Source organism: Maylandia zebra, linkage group LG23 (genome assembly GCF_041146795.1).
Source record: "Maylandia zebra isolate NMK-2024a linkage group LG23, Mzebra_GT3a, whole genome shotgun sequence".
Taxonomy (NCBI): domain Eukaryota; kingdom Metazoa; phylum Chordata; class Actinopteri; order Cichliformes; family Cichlidae; genus Maylandia; species Maylandia zebra.
In genome coordinates, this window is record NC_135188.1 from 8,146,947 (window position 1) to 8,165,235 (window position 18,289).

Genomic DNA, 18,289 nt, shown 5'->3' on the forward strand with positions numbered 1-18,289 from the left:
TGGACCCCCCTCCCAACTCACTGTACATATATATAGCACTGAGGTGATCCTTGTTGTAAATAAATCTCCTTTTGTTCTCTTAGAAAGAACTGTCTGCGCGTGAGTCCGTTCAGTAGCCATGACACGATGAGACAAAAGTTGACCTTTCTTAAAGGTTTGTGTCCTTTTCCATCTCGCATTGAACTAACCTGGCATTTCATTAAAAAGAACATCATACCGACAGTCAAATCTTGTGGTGATACTGTGCTATACTGAACTTTCATGACTTGGAGAACTGCTATAATTGATGGAACCATTAATTCTGCTGTCTACCAGAAAATCCTGAAAGAAAATGCCCGGCCATCAGTTCCTGCTCTCAGGTTTTGAAGTGGCCTATAAAGTCCAGACTTAAACCTGATTGAGATGCTTTGGCATGACCTTCAACTGGCCGTTCATGCTAAAAAACCCTCCTGTGTGCCTGAGAAAAACAAATCAGCAAGGAATGTGAAAGACTCATTGTCACTTATCTGCAGAGATGGGCAGTAACAGTACAGTTACTTGTAACTGTAATCTGATTACTTTTTCAAGTAACGAGTAAAGTAAGGGATTACTATTCCATAAGCGTGCTGCGTTACTAAAACTATGATTTTTGATTTTTTTTTTTTTTTGCGAGAGTGTCTCATGACAATGACGTAAGCGAGTGCGATGTTTGTGGCAACAGCCGTGTGAAGATCAACAATGGATAATATATCGAGTGCCGGAGAGCTTATGGCCGTGCAGCATTTAAAGCATGGAAGTACTGACCTTACTTTGAGTTTGATTCCGTTAAAAAGTGACAAAAACATTAGCGTCCTCTGTTCACTGCGTGGGAAGAAAACTTCTTTTTACAGCGAAAAACCCACCCCCCCTAAACTTCCAAGCAAGCACCAAGTACGCTGCCACGGGAATGTGAAATTCACCGAGAAACTCACGGATTCTTCCACTGACCGCTGCGGCACATCTGCACCAGGGCAAACATCCACCTGCCCCACTCCTGCTATACAGGTGAAAATAGAGCAACAGGACTGCTAGTCTTTGATTTTATTTATTTTCTGCTGTGTTTCACTTGCATTTATTTGAAAGGGTGAGTGTAAACACAAAAAACTATTTTATTTTATGTGCTGGAATGTGCAGAAAATAGGTTTAAATGTTAAACAAATTTCTTCCAGTCAGAGAATGTTGCATATAATTAAATTTTTGCTTGATGCATAAAGTTAAAAGATTAAAACTAATAAAACAAGTTTTAAAAAGAGACTTTTCCATTTGATTACATTTTGTATGATGGATTATGTAGAAAAAGTAGAATTGGGCTGAAAGATCTATTGCTTTATTACCTATTCAGGTTGTAAATCATGTTTTTAAAAAGTAACTAAGTAATTAATTACTTTTGAAAATAAGTCATCAGTAAAGTAACAGGATTACTTTTTGGGCGAGGTAATCAGTAATTAGTTACTGATTACTTTTTTCAAGTAACTTGACCAGCACTGCTTATCAGAAACATTTACATTTTATTTCATTCCACAACCAGTTAGGGGGCAGTTACTTTTTCACATAAGGCCATGTAGGTTTGGAAAGGTTTTATCCCTTAATAAATCAAACTATTACTTGAAAACTGCATTTTGTATTTTTCTCAGGTTATGTTTGTCTAATTCTTGAAATTTTATTGATGGTCTGAAACACGTAAGTGTGACAAATTTCTTCCAGAAATCAGGAAGAAGGCAAATACTTTTCTTTTTTTACAGCACTGAGTCTGTGCAGACAACACAAAAGGTTGACAAGTGAATAAGCTCCATCATCTGGCTCATTTCTAACCTCCTAAATCTCTTTAAAAAATGGGTGTAGTTTAAACTTCACTTTTAAAAAGTTATAGCTACATTAGGCTATGAGTGAAATGACGGGAGGTCTAGATTATATGCAGATAAATCTGCAGGTAAGACGGCCACATGTGCCCTTTTGTTTTTTTTGCTAAGTTTGTGTGGCTTCATTGCATCAATACAAACACATTCATCATTATTATTATAGGATCTTGAAACATTTCTGAACTCCAATGACAACCTTCTGAATAAGCCAAGTTAGTGATCTAGTGCTGTGGTGCTGTCATTAGCTCTTACACAAGAACTGATGGATTGAAGTGACCTTGGGATTGAGTCTCCATAAACCTGCTGAGTAGGGTTGAATTACATTTGTAATAGAGACAAAAGACAAAATAAATAACACACATGTGCTCTTGGAAAGGTTACACAAGTTATGTAAGCTAATAAATACAGAAATAGTGCTTTCTTTATGAGATCATTCTGACAAGAACTAATCCACACAATGAGATCTAGATAACCAGGAACATCCCTCAGTTATTGTTGCATGGAAAAAAACTCATCCAAACTTTTCCAACAAAGGCACATGATACCATGTATGTTATTTTTTTAGCCAGTATATGGTTAAATCAAAAACAAAACCTTTTAAGTTGTGAAATAATTCTTATTCCCTTTTTCCAGTCATGTTTGTTTAGTGATATTATCAGGTAGTCCATGTGGTTGCCTGCATTTGTGAATTACCATTGGAAATTACAGGAGGGGGGGGGGGGCATTGTTGCTGTGATGGCATCAGCCACACATGGGTAAAATCAGTCCATACATTCACCTCATTAGTTTCGTTTGCAGTTATTTCAGTAATATGTCTTCACTTAAACCTAACTGTGATACTATGAAGCACGCACATAATAGTATTGTGTGGTTTTTAAAAAAAAAATTTTGTTATATTAATTATGTTTCTGTTTCTTTGAGTTACCTGGTTTGGGGAGGTGGCTGTTTCCTGTCTGGGCAGAAGGTGTGGCCAAGGGCTGAGGACTTTGAAAACACAATGCCTGCTCAGCAGCAGACCAACCAAGTGCTTGTCAGTGTTTTAGGTTTAGTTATGTTATTTTGTGCTTAGTTAGTATTTGTTTTGGTTTTGTTTCCCCCTATTGTGTGTAAATGGTTTGGCCAATAAAAGTTACCCTCCTGTGTCTTTATTTTTTAGGTCAGTTTGTGAGTTAAGTTGTGTCTTCTTTGTTTGGTTAAGTTTCTGGAAGTTCACAGAGTTATATTTAGTTGACCTCTTTTATCGGCCCGCTAATTATATTTTGGACTTTATCTTTTTAAACTTTTTGGGGGGTTAAAATTTTTTAAAAGCCCATTTTAAAAACATTTTTCCTGTGTCCTCTATGCCTTTGCTGCTTGGTCCCTCACATTTGCCCACTCCAGGATTAAACACTCATTGCCAAAAGTTTAGTCACCAGGGAGGTGACGTCGTGATACGTACTGTTGCAACATTTCCACGAATCAACACTCTAATGCCCTCAGTGGGAGATGTCTTATCAGTTGATGATAGGAAAGGATGAGTAATATATATACATGCTGGCTAATTGAGTAGGATCAATCAAAATAGTGGCCCTAGAGCCTGGAATAACTTCTGTAAGATCCACTGTATGTGTTTCTGTTATGTAGCTGCCTCTCCACTCTCTTTGCCTGCCTCACGTCTGACCTATGATAATGATCCATCTATGCCTCACCTCTGACCCCACAAATTTAAACCAGGTGTATGCAATGTGAGCGCTGAGGGGAAGCATGGTGGTGTTTGTGTGCATGGAGGACTCCTGCCTATGTTGAGTGACAGCGCTGAACTGCTGCTGGTACCAAAGGGCTGAGGTAGGGGTGCAAAGCTTGAAAAGAGGAGGGGAGACTTCTACTTTTCTCTTCTCTGTTTTTCCCAACTCACTAAAGAGTGAAAAAAAAGAACATATTTTACCAGCATTAAGAAAATTAAAGTAACAGATAGCAAACTGTGTTTAAACTCTTTCACCAGTATTTCAGTGGTTCTGGATGTACACACAAAAAAGGCCAGATGCCTTGCACAGGGTTATAATTTCCAGGGTTCAGGTGCTGGTCTTGCCCTCTTTGACACACGGGGCACCAGGTAAACAACCTGCTGATAGGAAATCCTGTCTGTCAAACACCAGCAAGGCAGTGACGTCAGACTCCTGACCCCAGAGTCACAGCTTCCCCCCCTCCACCCAAAACAACAAGAAGAACTGTCCTGTCCCACCCCACTCCACCCCAACACACACACACACACACACACACACACACTAAAAAACTACAAATATGAGGCATTTGATGGAGGTGCTTCTAAAATAGAAGATTCCAGCTGCTTTCTAGAGCTATGAATATAGATCTTACTTGACAGGATTAATGATACGCTGGTGTTGGCAAACTAATTAAATCCAGTTGAAATCAATAATTAATGACAGTGACAGTGTAATAAAAAGACATTACAGTAATAAACAGATAAAGCCAATGAATCTCTATAAGCCAGCACTTGGTGACACCAAAAGGAACAAAAGGAAACCTCTGACAGAATTGTACTTAGGGAGTCTGATTGGGGAGGGGACAGCAAAGAAAGAAAATGAAATCATAGAGAGACAATAAATAGTTTAACATTAATCTGCACAGATTTCAACAGAACAGTACTGGAAGAGAAAACACAGAGCCGTATAACCACCAGAGAGCTGTGAGATAAGGTTAACGACTTGTTCGATCATGCCAAGAACAGAGTGATAAAAGAGTACAAGTGAAGAGAGTAGAGCAGAGGTGCTACAGAGAGCACAAGCAATATAATCACATGAATTAGTCCAAATGCAGTTTTTCATTATTATTAGCACTGTATAAAAAAATAAATTACTAATATTGAAAAATAGTGGTCATTTCGACTCAGCACCTGGGTTGAAATACCACAGAGAGTAAAAGATCTGGATGAACAGATCCCATAAGATGACTTAGTTTCTTCCTTTTTCCGCAAAGATTATTTTCAAGTAACGACTTGTCTGCCAAACCTGACACTATTTTCCTTATCCCTAGACATGAACCACAATCTGTGATCTGGCAAATCCTCCTTCCAAGTCTCAGTCTCATAACAGATTTTAAAACAATGACAGCAGAGTTTTCAAACAATTTTCTATCAGCCCCACTGCCTGAAAGTGTGTAATAAGAGTAGAGGGTGCTATACTAAGACACTCAGGTGAAATACTGAACTAAGAGTATGCTACATGTTGCTGGAGTCTCCTGGTTGTGTTTCGCCCTCTGAAGCACAATGACTACCAGAACCTGGCAAACATTAGAAGAGTCAGAAAAAGCTGTTAACGCATGTTTCTGTTGTTAAGTCATTAGTCAGTCTTTCGTTGGCCAGGAAGGATCAAAGCCCAGGGGCCCTCTGTATTTACTGTATGAGAGTTGAGGTGTATGGTAGCCAATTGCTAGCTTTATGTGTGGCTGTGTTTATGTGCAAATAGGTTGTGTGTGTTTTTGTGTATATCTGGGTTCTTGCCTGGAGTTATCATACTGCTGTGGATGGAGGGGCTGGAGTCAGTGCTGCCACAGGATGCTATTTTCTCCAAAGGCTTGTATTAGTGCTGAAGTACTGATGTGCTCTGATCCACAGCCAGGCAAACAAAAACTGTGTGTATGTGAGGTGTGTGACAATGCCTGTGTGCTGGCCTTGCTTTTTGAAATGTGTTTAGTTTGGACTGACAAGTAAAACAGCAGATTGCCAGGGAATGAAACACTCCTATCTGGCTAGAAGAGGCCTAGTGGGGGTCTCAAGTAACTGATCTGAGTGCAGTGGGTGGTAGTAAATGGTTTGATCAAGAGGTCAGTTCGCTGGCTGGGGTCCTTTAGGGCCCAAACCGTGAGATTCGGTATTGTTTCAAATGCCAAGTGAAGCACAGCCTCAATGATGTGTCAAATTGGCTTTCTGAACTGATCTTCAAACAACAAACACACACAGAATAAACACACTTATTTCCTCTTCTCTCCTTTCCCTTTATCTGCACTCAAAGCCCCTGAGGGCTCTCTTCAAAGCAGACTTCTGCTGGTTCAACTCAAAAAGACTCCACACAGCAAAAGTGTTCTCCTTTCAGTCCGCCTTTCACTTCCCTTAATTTTCATTTTACCTCTGTCTGTTTCCCTACTGTCTGTGTCCCTCCTCATTTCCTCTCATCCCTGGTAGCAGACCATATGGTATTCTCATTCTGTATTCAATATGATAGTTGGTTGTGGGACTGTCACTCGGTTTTGAAGCAGACATCCGTATTAAGAGCAAAATGTGGTGCCTCCCTGGCTCCTACCGTTCTCTTTGACAGAGCAGATCTGTGATACCGGAAAACAAACTCACAAGCCTGCAACTCGAGCAGTGGACTGTGATGTCCTTTAATAAGCTGAGTGGGAGGTCAACTTAGAGTGGGTAGAAAGCAAGATGTTTTGAAATGACTTGAAGTGGTAAGAGGAAGGGACAAAGGATAGAGGCGATCAAGAAACAGAAGTTACAGTATCTTTAAGTACTGAATACTTGAATGTTGTCATTTTAAAGGCAGAAAAATACATGTACATTTTTCATTGTCAACATATTCTGCATATACTTCCAACTTCTAAGAAAATACAAATCTACAAAGATGAAGTGTTCGTTTGAGTTGAATGAATGATTTTCCAGCAAACAGCACAGAGTATTTCCAAGTGTAGGACAATCAACAGCAAAATGCAACCATAAATATAAATCAATCGTGACTTTTCTCTTTTTGAGGCAAAGGCGGAAGCAGCATAACATTATGGTGCTGTAAAACATCTTAACATGGAGGCCCTGCTGGATGGTTGGGTCAACAAGGTGACACTGACAATGAAAACTGTATCCTGTGTCTTAAAACATCACTCAGCATAGATAGCTGGGGTAAGCAACATGTCTTTAGCATCATTGGACAAAAAAGAAATCCATGAAAACCTATCAGCATTTTGTAATTTAAGTGGTCTGAGAAGGAGACTATTGCACATCCTCTGGTCTCTACTTCCAGACATTGGAAAATTGCTTGCTACAGGAGATTTGGATCTTCTCAAAATAGATCAGACGAGTAGTATTTGTATTATAAGGAGTGAAAAAGACATTTTGGTGCAACAAATTTAGCAGAGAACCTTTACCCTGGAAAGCTATGTTTGATGGGCGCATGAATTGTGGGAAGTGAAAAGAGCTGTATTCCTACGGTGGCCCTGAGAGGCCAAACGGACTGCAACTTAAGAAAACAGCAGAAATAAGAAAATACTGCAAAAGCACACAAAACACAACGGAAATAAGAAAAAACAAAACAGAAATAGGAGACAATAACCCGACGGACCAGTTGCAGGAACCCAAAACATGGTAGGTGTGTTTTATCATGATTCATACAATTTCCATTGTCGTTTTTCCTATTTCCGTTGTGTTTTGTGTGCTTTTGCAGCGCTTTTTTTTTTATTGCTGGTGTTTTCTTAAGTTGCAGTCCGTTTGGCCCCTCAGGGCCATGCATGTTTAGCTAGCTCTATTTGCCTACTGGTTGCTGAGCAGGTCATGTAGAGTAAAAAGTTAAAGATGCTTGAAAAGTTCTGCAGAATTCAGAAAATCACAGCCCGGTAAACAGTGGCATTTAAAGACGGACTCAAATGAATTGCTAAAAGACAATTAATCCTAATCAAAGCATAACAAGCTATAATATGCACATACATACAAATTCATAAGATCCATATTCAATGGGTTCTTATAATCTTCATGTCCTCTTCCCTGTGAAGCTGCAGTCCCTCTGGGGAGGGTAGGAGACGGAATTGCTTCATCCATGCCAGACCGGTCCCCTGAGGTCCGCTTATCAGCGCCGCCAGCCTGGTGCATCCTAACCACTACAGATTCGTATTGTTGTACTACTACAAAGAGGGATGCTTTGGTGTTGGAAGACTGGAAGTGACAAATTTACCTGGACAAGTGCCACTTTCCACTGAAGAGAAACACATGTGTTCCTCTCTCTGACTTCAAATAAATGAGTGTGTTTTTGTGTATTTTCAGTACTTATGAGAGGGCTCAGTCTCTTCAAATGTGACCAGCCTTAACTGATGAAATCCCACGGCAATTTAATACAGCTTTACTCTGCTGTTGCTGCAACACCTCAACATAGGCATGGGGATCCCAAAGAGACCATTACATCATATCTATCCAAATTAAATGAACAGTTGCTAAAAGGTCTCAAGAGACACTTGGAGTCCAATGCTGTGGTCAGGACCAGAGGTTACCCTGTGTAAAGATGAATCATCTGAGGTGCGAGGTACAAAATGTTTAAAGCATGAATGCCATTCTAAATAAAGGCTGTAGGGATATTCAGGTCCCTGGTGTCTAAATCTTGAATGTAGATCCTTAACTGTACATAAGTAGAAACCCAAGAGGAAGATACACACCCTTCAGCATCCTCATCTGCATCTCAACAGTTCCTGTTTTTGGGACCAACTATATGTGGTACAGTGAATGTAGAAGCACAAGCACATACACGCAAAACTGCCAAGCGAAGGAGGAAGGAGAGCTGTTGAGATTCTTTAAACAAAAAGACATTTTTAGAAAGGTCCTCTTGAGTGGGGAAACAAAGAAGGGAAGTGACATGATGTTGCACAGGAGGGAATGTGAGGGTCACCGGTGGCATAATGGACACACCTATGGAACGGTCTCATACATAAACAATCTTATTTTAACACACACACACACACAACAAGGTTCTTTGAGCTGCTCTCAAAATAGCCGTTTCCTTGTCTCCCTACTTATTTGCTGATATTAGAATCATAAGGATGTTTGGTATCCACTTTGTCTTTCCTTCAGAATAATCTACCAGAAATCCACTGTGGTTTATCAAGGGATGTTTTGATTATCTGCCGTGATCCACCTGGAAACCTGTGATAATAGATGAGATAACATGCTAGGAATAATTCTGTCCTAGCTACTTAAATAGTTAAATGCATTGCAGTGGAAATGGCTTGATTGTTGGCAGATATTAACCTGGAAATTATTACAATCCACATGTGCCACATGCTCATTACAACATATTTCTCTCCAATGGGATACTGTTGTGTTTACAGGAAGTGTTTATCAAACAACAAACCCACTTTTTCATCATCTAAACATGGATCTCGGCTACGCGAATGGCCAACAGAATAAAACACAGTAAAAATAAACTGTCCAAAAATATAACTTTGAAAATCTTTATGTAAATGCGAAGTTTTTGACATATTTGGAAACATTTGCGCCTCTTTGAAACTTCCATAGTTGTCCACCAGTATGTATCATTGGCTTGATTTCAAACCACTCTTTCATGTGGAGTGCATTCAAATGTGATGTGTTTGAGAGTTTTATTGCATGTAATGCCTGTTTAAAATACACCTGCAACAGTTCAGCTTGATGTAATGCTCTTTTTGAGCAATCCCTTTGTTTGCACAATCTAGTTAGATACTTCAATTTCAGCTTCAACATTACCTTCGAGAACTCTTTGATATGATGCAACAATCGTGGTTGGATTAATGACTACAAGCTGCCCCATCCCTCCAGCAGTGAAGCAACCCCAAACTATAACATTTCTTCTACAATACTTTGCTGTTGGTATGGGATTTTTCCCCTAAAAAACTCTCTTTGATTTGTACAAAACTGTGGCCATACAACTCTGTCTTTGATTCATCTGTCTGGGGCACATTATTCCAAGAGCTCTTGAAGTTCATGTCCATTGCCAAACTTTGTTGTCACTCTAATGTTCTTTTAGGATAAGATATTTTTTTTGGTATGCCTTTGAGATTCAGCCAATTGCTTTTTCATTGTAGACGCATGTACCCTGACACCAACAACTAACTAAACCTGCAGATCCATTGATAAAGTTTTGGGCTTCTCTAACACTTCTTTTGATAACAAGCCAAGTTTCTGGTCTAAGGCCAAAATTTTCATTTGAAATATGGAACACCTTTTTGGATTTTGTTATATTGGGATAGGGATTAGTTAGTTAGTTTTATGGAGGCCTTAAATAACTCTTTAGATTTTGTCAAAATGTCTCTGCAAGCCTCAATAGCAAAGACCTCAGCAGACACTACATGTCAACGGGTTACATAATACAGTCTTTTCCCGTCACGTCCAGAGAAAGTCAAGCTCATTGGCTGTAGTATTCTCAATCTGGAACCCCTTTTTCTAAATTTATTGATTTGGTACTTAATATCGAGGTTTATTTGCTTTTTCAATTCGACTGACACATTGTTTTTAAATGATGAAAACAACCATGTAGTGTCAGCTTGATTTATTTAAGTATATCGCCTTTAATAAAAAGGTATCAATCGTTGTTCTTGTTCAAATCATTAGCTTCCAAGGGGCTTACATTTTCTTGTGATAGTTTGGTTACTCTAAACAAAACTTAAGGAAACAGTCAGACACTTCCTGAAAAATGCCTATTTGCTTTCTTTTTCACACAGAGCCAGGACTGTTACAGAGGTAGCAAGTAAACAAGCAATCTTACGAGGACGAAGAAGCATATGCATATGTCTGCCTGAATTTTCTTTTAAATCAGACAGAAAGTTGTGTAAAGTTCTAAACCTATCCTTGAACGGGTGATGTGGAAATACAGAAAGGCCTAGAGAGGCTGGTCTCTCTCTTTTTCTCATTTGTGAAGACACACATCCACACACAGATACACACAGCTCACACATCTGTTATAGGTTAGATCTGTTACAGAGAGTATGAATCTCAAAACCAGTGGGGGTAAAGCCATCAATCATACCTCCCTCTTGCTTTTTCTCTCTTTTAATGACACTTGAGGCAACAATAGGGGAAAAGTTTGTGTTTATTGTAACGTTAAAGGTAAAGCCTTTTTATTCTCAAAATAGAAAGAACAGAGGAACTACAGGCAGTTTGGCTGTATATATCGAAGTTTAGGCGGTTATTGTCTGTTATCGTAATAATAACTTGTGGTAAGCTAGATTCTAGATGGGGGTAAATAAGGAGATTTAGTTACATGTGATTTGCAAAGGCCGATTTAACTGCTTCAGGATGAAACGTGTTGGTTGTTGCACAGCCTCACAAATGCTCAAAGCTAATAGTATCACAGATCCAGATGTAAGGCCTAACTCTTCCTAACTGAACGTGGTGAGCAGTTTCCCCATGTACTCGCAGTCTCTGATAGGATAATGGGGATTTGGGGGCAATAAACAAAGGAACCAAGAAACCACACTTCAAAAACACAGTCACATTATACTGCCATGTGACATGTTAAACAAAGCCTCTTAAATAACTGGAGTAACTTGATGATGGTAAGATTGCTGTGACTGTTCCCTAGAAGAGGCCTTGTTTGAATATCACGTATTACCAGCTATATCTGTTATTTTTATGTCAGTCTGTTAAACACAGATTAGCGATGATATTTAGATTAGAGCTGTTATGACACTGACGATTTAAAGGAGACAGTACTCACACACAGGCTGATTGTTTTGTGTCACATGATGTCTCAAAACTATTTAAAATCCATTAGGAAAGTGGGAGAGGCAGACCAAGAAGAAACCACCTGATTGTTTTGGCAGACTAGTATCGACTCCACCATGACCTTAGCACAGTTACTGTAGGGCAGGGATGGGGGGGCAGGGATAGCTCAGTAGGTAGAGTGGTTGCCCCCCATGATCGGAAGGTCGGGGGTTCGATTCCCCTTAACAGCTACCCTGAGGTACCCCTGAGCAAGGTACCGTCCCTACACACTGCTCCCCGGGTGCCCAATGGCTGCCCACTGCTTCACTGAGTGAATGGGTTAAATGCAGAGAGCAATTTCCCCACGGGGCTCAATAAAGTACAATAATGTACACACTTTCTTCTTCTTCTAGCACCACCTGCTACAGAACTACACACACAGCAGAACTGACCAGGTAGCCCAGCTGAGCCAGGTACAGTTATGTTTTTTGTTCTCTGAGAAATTAAGGTAAATATTATTGCAGCCTGATACCTTTAACTCTGCTCTGTTGGTGCACTTAGCATGGACAAATGGCCAAAGCTAATTCACACAGAGTGGTGAGAGATGAGTGATCAGTGTAGTTTCAGATGACTGATGCATATAATTTAAACAAATTATGTTCTGGTAAAAATAATAACAAGGGTAAGATCTGATTTAACTGCTTAATTATTTGATTTTTTTTTACCTTAAAGTATATATTTCAAAAGGCCTCTCGTCACAGCCTCTGTGTTTTTGTACACTTTGTCCACCGGCCTTCTCTCTCAGTTACTGCTCATGTTCCTCATAAGAAACGGGAAATAAAAGCATGTCTAATTCATTGTTCTGTTGAATTTATCTCACACACTGCTTGCATGCACTCATAGTTAACACAAAACAGAACATTTTTTTGTCCTTGGTCACTGTCTTGGTTTCTCGGATGTAAATAAATCTTCTTTTTTTCTTTTTTTTGAAAGGAGAGAAAAATAAGCTCTGCATACCAGGAAATATTTTGATATTTGAAGGGATGTTTGATGAAAAACAAAGAAGATTTTAACATGATTTTCAACTATCTGGAACCAGTACTTAATAAAGTGGAGAGACAATGGCGACCGAACCACCTTTGATTTTAAGCCTGTTAATATAGTCTACTTGGATTTATATATTGTTGTTTCTAGTCTTACTGAATACTCAGAGTCCCCTTTTAACCATACCTTCATACAGTGCTTCATTCCATACCCTACAAACACTTTGTCTACCTCAGTATTATATCACCGGTTGACCTAACATGTATTTCTTTGAACTGTAGGAAGAAGCTGGTGTGCACAAGCAAGCCCATGCTGGCACAGGGAGAGCATCACGCTCAAGAGCCGGGCAGCTTCTTGCAGTGAAGCAACACTGATAAACAGTCTGCCAGTGTGCCAGCCACTTATCTATGCAATTGTGAAATTCAATGAAAATAGCAGGAGTAACTGGGTCTCTTAAGCCTTGACCTTAAATTCTGTGAATAATCTCAGATCTGAAGGCCAGAAGATAACAATAATAAACAGAAAAAAATGGATGAAGAGAATGATCAGAAATGATGGTATAATATTGCATGACAAAACAAAATAAAAACAAAATAAGGCAATTTCATTGAAGTAACCATGATTCATATAATCCAGGGAGTTATATCTTTTTCAAGTCATTAATAACTTGAAGGAAACTCTCTTAACACTCTAAATGCTGGACTGAAATTTACCTTTTGAAGATTTTGACTGAATGACAACCAGCTGGCCTTGGACAGAATTGATGGAGCATGATTACGAAGCTCACAGCCACGACCCTGAATGGGATGCCACACATCAGTGATATTGATGAGGAAACATAGAAAAAAATATTAATTTCACAGTTGTACGAGCTAAAGCTCTTTCTGAAGTATATGTATGGCACAAAGACGGTTTTCTGCTTTGGCCTCTCTGCAGTCACTTCGCACTGTGGTATGTATGCGATTTGTTACCCATTTAATTTGAGAGCTGGGAAACTGGGTCAGATCAGATCAAATCTGATTAACGGTTGCACAAAGGTTGATGTAGATTAAGTATGTGCAAAATAAGTCCTGCTTATACTGTAATGGATACGTTTTATTATGTGCCTGTGCTGGACAGAAAGAGCAGCAGGTCTTTGCGTGGAAGTTATTTTCTGGTTCCAAATGTCTCATTTTGGGACAGCCTGTAGCACTCCACTAACAAGATGAGTCAACAATGTCCTTTTATGGCTTTTGGACACTTATTACTCATTTGGATGAGCTAATGCACACATGCTGAAAGCAAAACACGCACACACAAAAGCCCTTTTGGAGAAACCTTTACACTTACACTGTGAACTATTGACGTTGTAATTTGGATAAACAGGATGAGACTTGTTAAAGAAAGCCACTGTCTGCCATAAACCCCCTTTATTACTCAACCACAGTGGTCTTAGATGTCTCAGTCAATATAATGATGCAAAGGCTATAACAACAAGCACAAACTGACATTTTGAGATTTACAGTAAGTTAGAACCCCAAGTCACTTTTTAGATAAAAAAAGAACAATAATGACATAATTGTAAAATTGAGACGTGTTAATAAACAGTTTCCTGTCTAAACCCTTTCAATTTTATATTGATGTTTCTTACTGAACCGTTGTCTGTCACCTGATGCTAAACACAAATGGGCAGTAAGTCTTTCCTACAAATTGTCCAGCTAAAAATTAAGAAGGTGGGAATGGTAAGGCTGCACCAAAACAGCATGGAGGTGAATCATAAGGGTCCACAGAGCTTAGAGGAACTGAATTAGGGCATAATTATTTGTAGATTAATCACTCTGATTAACACTATTTTAGATTATATGTAGTCATTTGACCCATAGTTGGTACAAAATACCAGTCTGTGGAATTGTATGTGCTTTTCTAGTGGTGAATGAAATTGTTTCAAATTCTTTTACAGGGTGCAAAGATTGTGATAAGAATGTATAATGTCATAATACAAAGGATTGACATGTTTTGTGTATCAAATGCCACCCTGCTATGACTGTGTGGGCTTTGTGCAAATGGCAGAAAATGACAGAAAAACACTGTGCTGCCAAAGAGTTTGAGCGGTGCTTTAAAGGCGCTCAATCAATTTAGACATGGTGTTGAACACAGTGAGCATGAAAGGAAGACTCTTCATAGAAAGTCAAAACAGGAACACAAACAACGTCAGTGCACCAGGACTGAACTAACATCACATTTTGAGCAGGATTAAATCAAACTGTCCTCAGGTGGTGTTAGTTATGACGCCCTGCAGGGAAAAGATTCTCTCGGTCCTCCTTTCAATGCTGCCAGGAGCAATGCGTGATCTGACGCCAGAAACAGATTCTGACAACATGAGTCTCCTACCTACTGAGAACAGCTGGGTTTTGCCTCACATTCAAAACAACGTTGCAGCTATGTTTTTGTGCAACAGTCGCATCTGGTGTCATTTTAGATTTGCAATAATGGAAGGATAGCGTGGACATTTTTGGTCTAATCAGAATGGATTGCATTTGTCTAGCATTGGTTGGTGTGTTTCCAAGAACTACATACCTGACAGACACTGGCTTTTGGAGTTGAATTTTAGTGAGGTCAGATGTGACATGTGTAGGTTTTGTGTGTTTTTTTTCCCTTTGCATTCTCACATGTGCACATTATATGACAAAGGTGTGAGCAGCAGAAGTAGGTGAATGATTGCAATGCCAAACGTTGACCTCATGTGGCTTTTCATGCCCTTTTGGTAGAAAGTTTTTGAAGTTTGACTCAGTCCCTCACATCTCACATGTGGCTTGTATTTGCACCCAAATACCTCCCAGATCTGTTGGATTTTTTGAAATGAATGTTAACATAAAACTCTTTATCTTCAGCTAGCTGGCTGACTTTAAAGGGTCTGCTTTACAGCAGCATAGAAGGGTATTTAAACGCCTTGCAGTGCAGTTATGGGGGGCTGTTTATCTCATCAGAGTGTGCGTGTGAAAGTAAGCAAAAGCCAAAGGGATAACGTTAAATTTCTCAATACTAGTAAATTTGTTGACACTGCCCAATTAAGCCGAATGCTAACTTTGAGCAAGGCCTAAAAACAAAGAGCAAATGTGGTTTGAAAATGACTTTCTGAGTGTCCTTGTTCACTCTCATTCATGAACACAGGCAACATTTCCCAAACTTTGTGCTTGCTTGTCAGTTACACAACACTGTGGTGTGGCATCCTGCCCTGTTATTGTTAACTTGCCCAATCTCCTCTTGGAGAAAACAGCGCCTTTGCTTCAGCTGATGATGGACATATGTTTGATGCTTTCTCAGGCACATTTCTGGGAATTTCTTGAGATCTTTCAGATTGAGGCCATATCGTTTCAGAAGATATGAATTTGAACAATTCCAGTATTGTGTAACCAATATTTTAAATGGATTAAATCTTACTAATATGCAATTCAATCAAAAATCCTTCTATGTTTCTTTTCTATTGATATATAGGTTGCATATATTAAGACATCTGTAATGCATTGTTTTAGCCCTGCATGCTGGAAAAGCTGTGAGGTTTGCAAGATCAATTTTAGAGCATATTTTTTGAGGACTCATTGTCTGCACCATGTCCCCTGCTGTCTGTGGTGTATTACAACTCTGGGAATCGGCATTTACATTGTGGATGGGAATCACAAAAGAGAAGGAGAATGAAAAGAGATGTTTTCTTGTGAAAAAAATTAAAAGCATGCGTTTTGCTGTTACAATAATCTAATAAAGTATGAGTTAGCCCATCACAGCATGTAGTAAAAGATACTCACTCTGGACCTGTATGGAGTAAAATCCTGATCAAAACACATGACTGAGTTATTGAGTAACACTGTAAATATAAGAGGGTCACCTAACGCAAACAGCAATGAGTGTCAAGATAATTTCATGTCTAAAATCAGCAATTAAATGATGAGTTTGACATTTGATAAAATATAATGCTGATAGTTAGATGAGAAGATTTATATTACTGACAAGTATTTACAATGAATATGAAGCTATAACCAGTATCAGTTCAGCTTTACATAAAGAATGGAAGTAGGGGAAAGAGCAAACCTGGCTCTGTATTAAAAAAAAAACCCACTATTATTCACTATAATCAAAAGAAGATTGTTATCTCCATCTGCAATAATGTTTACCTGGTTGCATGGTTCTGTTCTAGAACCTTGCAGTCCTAAAAGCCTCATCCCCCACCACAGGCATACAGTGAGTAGCAAGACCAAAAAAGAAGACAGATGATGACATCATGAAAAAAAGAAGCTAAAAGTAAGATGGGTTGCAAAGTGGCTTGCAGTTGTGCAGCCACTGTGTTCTGACTAGAATGCAATTCAATCATCCATCCTTCCATCTAAACCATTACCAAGCCAGCTATAATCACTCAAGCATATCTGCTCTGCCCTTGGTTCTTCCCCCCGAAATACCTCACCTAAGGACAGCCCAGGCAGCTCTTAGGTCTCGAGCGCCTCTTGAACACCCAACGCCTCATACTGTCTCTGCGGCTGAGCCCAGACTTTTGTGGGGGAAGCTCATTGGTGCTGCTTTTATCTGGGATCTTATTGCTATTATCAGTAAATCACCAGCTGTGCATTCATGATTAGCTCTTCTTTATAACAGATCAGCGCAGCATCTATATCACTGCAGACTATGCACTAATCCAAATGTCGATCTCCCACTCCATTTTACTTTCACTTGTGAAACAAGACCCCAAGATACTTTAACTTGTCTATTTGGAGCCGCAACCCCTGAGCAACCCAGAGGCATCTCAACTTTTTCCGGCCGAGAGCTATGGCCTCACACTGGAAGGTGCTAAATGTCATCTCTGTCGCTTGACACTCAGCTACACTACCCAGGATGTGCTGGAAGTCATTATGAGAGATTTGCAAATTGGACGAGTATAAGGGTATCAGCTGAACTGTGATCATATTTATGCAGGCAATGAGATTAGCTGACTGAATGCGGTTTTATGGCCTGCCTGAAGTAACCTACGATATGTAACACAATATGCACTTCTAAAGGTGGGATGAAAAAAATAAAAGACATTTTACTGATTTTTGAAAAAAGGTTTAGAAACAGACACTTGTTCTGTAATATTTGGATAAATGCAAGGCTGCTACTCAGGTGCACTAATCTCCTCAAGTCTCAATTCATAATAGTCTGATCTTGTTATCTAATGAGTGTTATATTGCGAGTGCTTACAGGCAAATGTTGCAAACTTTGGACAAGCCAGGCTTCCTTTTTCTCTTTCATGTTATTCTTTATGATAAGCTAACCATTCGTTGGCTGTAGCGTTATATTTAGCAGAATGATATAATGCGGGGGCATTATCAATGCAGTCATTTAACTCTGCAACTAACAGTGTAAGTCATCATGTAAATGGATTATTATAAGCTTATCCTTTATTATACTGACCAACATCTCGCACAAGTTACATTGCACATACATTTAGTTTGATTGCACTAAATGCATTGCATGGATGCGTATTTGTGTGTCCACAAAGATGAGAAGAATTTGAAATGTAGTTATTACAAGTATGAGGCTCTTATACATTCACCCATTTATTCTTACCATTTTCCAAATATTGTCAGATATTTTTGTTTTACTGCTTCCTAAGGCAACACCTTGGAATAACAGCTCTTTTTTTTTTGGAAAATATAAATGTGATATAATTGTTCCTTAATTCCTTTGCATTTTAATTAACTGGTTGATATTAGCAATGTTGCCTCAAAGCAAGAAGCTGCTGGGTGGAGTTTTATATGTTCTGTGGCTTCCTTCCATAGTTCAAAGACATGCAGGTAGTGTGGTTAGGTTTATTGATGAGTCTAAATTGGCTGTAAGCGTGACTGGCTATCTATCTCTCTGTGTTAACCCTATGGCAGCCTGGCAACCTGTCCAGGGTGTTCTCTCCCTCTTGCCCTGTGACAGCTGG